Source organism: Morone saxatilis, unplaced genomic scaffold, assembly GCF_004916995.1.
Source record: "Morone saxatilis isolate NCDOM2014 unplaced genomic scaffold, NCSU_SB_2.0 Contig10, whole genome shotgun sequence".
Lineage (NCBI taxonomy): Eukaryota > Metazoa > Chordata > Actinopteri > Moronidae > Morone > Morone saxatilis.
In genome coordinates, this window is record NW_023339652.1 from 8,346,497 (window position 1) to 8,349,687 (window position 3,191).

At 39.8% G+C, this 3,191-nt stretch overlaps 1 protein-coding gene across 1 annotated transcript in view; it reads left to right on the top strand.

Moving 5' to 3' along the window:
• plxna4 (plexin A4) overlaps nucleotides 1-3,191 on the top strand; it is a gene marked incomplete in the record, with an annotated part of 222,275 nt that overhangs the window by 26,984 nt on the left and 192,100 nt on the right.

Genomic DNA, 3,191 nt, shown 5'->3' on the forward strand with positions numbered 1-3,191 from the left:
CACACACACACACAGTTTAATGACAGTACTGAGGAGATATTTACTATATTGGTGGTTCTGTTTTCTTCCACACTTTGCGTGCACAAAGTAAACCCATTCTCTACTGTAACATGTAGTGCTGTAATCTACCAGAACAGCAGGGGTCGTGCAGTTATGTTTTATTAAACCCACTCATTTAGGAAAAGGGTGTTTCATAAGACTGAAAGAAAAGCCAATCAGTGATGATTTCCTATTGTTTTAATCATTTCTAACTAAGGGTTGCTACAGGTGAGTATCTCTGAGGGGAAATCAATTGTGAAAGCTCTCCCACATGTTACTGTAATGAGCTTGGGTGCACTGTGGGAGGCCTTCATGAACACTGTATTCTTGGGTGGGTACGTGCTCCATCACATTGAGATGAGATATTAACCATCCACTGCCTCTTTTAATCCGCTCACCCTTTAAACAATGCAGCTGAATGCTCAGCCAAATTACCATAATTCCATTCTCCATAACAGCATTACAAATTCAGTGATTCAGTTCATTTGATTTCTCACTTTGTGAACATAAAAAAACAAGGTTAAATTGGGTGTTACATGTTTAGGCCATCTTCACAAGCACCCAAAGCTGTTTCAAGTTTTTTTTCCATTTTTTTTATTTCTATTTTGGATCTCATATTACGTCATTAATAAAAGCTGCCAACCTCAAGAAATACAAAATGACCTTGATCAGAGGGATTTAGTTAGTTATCATGTTCCTCTACACACTGTAGCAAGCGTGGCTAAATGAACCATGTTCACTTGCCAAATTCAGAGAGGTGTAGATAATGGGCTAAATGACACTGTTTTTCAGCAGACAGATCAGTTAAAGGTATATTGCTGCAAATTTGACACAACTGTCTATGTAAGTACAGTACTTCTGTACTTCATGAAATAAGACAAAACTTCTTACATTAGAAAGACTGAATGGATGCACAGGTGAGAAGAAATACACATTTCAAATATGACAAATATGAAAATGGGAACTACACATAGTATTTTCCCCACTCAGCCCAGTCATCCGTATTATCTGCAAGAGCTACAAATGAAAATGTATACAGACATAAATACTTGTAACAAGAATATGATCGCTTGGTCATATTTCAGAACCATAAATTTGATCCTCTCACTGCTGCTCTGTCCATATAGTTCTGACCTTAGCCATACGCTATCTGGGGACATTATGAAGTTGACCCTCTCTCGTGTTTGGTACTGGAATTGCAGTGTTTATCTATTAATCCGTCTCTGGCACGGCGCACGTTTCAGGGCGCCTTTGTCCGCTGCTTGAGGGCCTGATAAATCATGCCTGGGGTGGAGCTGTCAGCAGGGAGAGGAAGTGTGAGGGAGCACACAGGGGTTAGCGCTGAGGAATGATGCCATTTCAGCATGCGCCACAGTATCGCCACCGCCAGCGCATAAATTAGACCCTGCTGAACAAGTGACGTGGACTCTGCAGGAGATAGATGACTTCTGACACACATACACACGTGCCACCACACTTTTTAAGTATGACTACTGCAGAGATGGAGAAGGTGGCTTTTAAAGGCCGAGAGAGGCTTTTGATGAAGTAGAATAATAGCAATAAATACATTTTTATATGAAAGGTTTATTTCTTAAAATGTAGATCAGATAATTCTAGTCTGCTACAGTCATAAATCAGGAGTCATTTAAATACATGGATACACAAACACATAAATCAGAGGCCTATTGGTTGAGCATTAGTAAATTAGTAGATGTAAATATAGGCCATATATATTTCCTGTTTTTTCACATTGAGAACATGTTACGTGTTAAGCTCTATAGTTGGCAAATCTTGTGTGTGTCTGCAAAGGCTGGTTGTCTTTCTAATATCCCATATGTATTATGAATCGTTGGTCGTTTGTCTCTGATTAATGCCTTTGTTGCCTTAAATGATGCATGACTCCGCGCTTGTCTCCGGAATCATCAGAAACGTACTTTAAGCTCCTCGTTCACAGCTTCTCCACTGTGTGCCGCCCATGGGTGTATAACCAGCATAGACACACACATGCTCATGCTCCTTCTTGAGCATACCAAATAAGGTTGCTCAGAAAATTGTGGAATTCGGGTTCTTTCTGAGTTCCTGCACTCATACACTCTGTAATTGTGGAATCACCCCGCCACATAAATATCAAATAAAGTTCTTACTCACTCTCTTGCAACACTTCTCTTACACAGTCTTGCTTTATTTTTCCTAATTTTTCCCTACAAGACAATGTTCAAGTCTAAAAATTGGTTTTTGAATCAAAGACTGATGAAGATTGTCTTGAAAAGTTGCTGTGTAAAACTATAAGGTATACTTTATGTACACATACTCTATGTGGACAATGTATACATGATACAGATTATTAATTTAACTGATGAGTGAGTTCAAAATCATTTTAAAAAAGTACTATGTCTGTGATATAATCATCTTACACAATCTTTTTACAAAAAATACATTTCTTATTTATTTATTTTCAAATGAGAAATAATCAAATCATCAAAGTCAGTATAAACTTGTTCAAGGACAAGAACATTTACAGGAGACAGGCCTGAGTGTGACCGTATAAACACTTGCCACCATCAGACCTTTTGTTGCTGTACACCATCTTTTAAGAGGCTTTCAGTCAGAGTGGGAGAGATGTAAAAAGGAGAAGTTGAGAAGAAAAAGTATGTACAGAGAGTGGCATGATGGGTGAGAGAGCAGCAGAAAGGATAGATGGTAAGAGTGCGAGTGAGGGGGGATGCTTCCTCTCTCCCCCAAATGGCCACGCTTGGCTGAGCCACATAATGCGTGCTCAACAGTATAAGTCTGCAAAGGGCCTGCATCCATAGATCATTGTGAAGTGGCATGTGACCTATAAAAAAAAAAAAACGCTGCCTGCTCCCTACATGTTCACTGTGTCAGCAGAAAAAAAACAGAACAACAAAACAGCGGGATCGCAATAAATTCCCTCTCTGCTCTCTTCTCTCTCATCCTTGATTCATTGCTCACTGCCTGTGCTGCTCTTTTCTCCTTTCGCCTGTCCTTCTCCTCATGGTCTTATAAAAATAGCTGCCACCATACCATCTTCTCATTCTCTGTTATTCTCCCCCTCCTCCTCTCCACCTTTATTTCCCTTTACAATGCTTGCCATAAGCACACAGCAAAGTACTGTCTCTCACCCCCCCCCC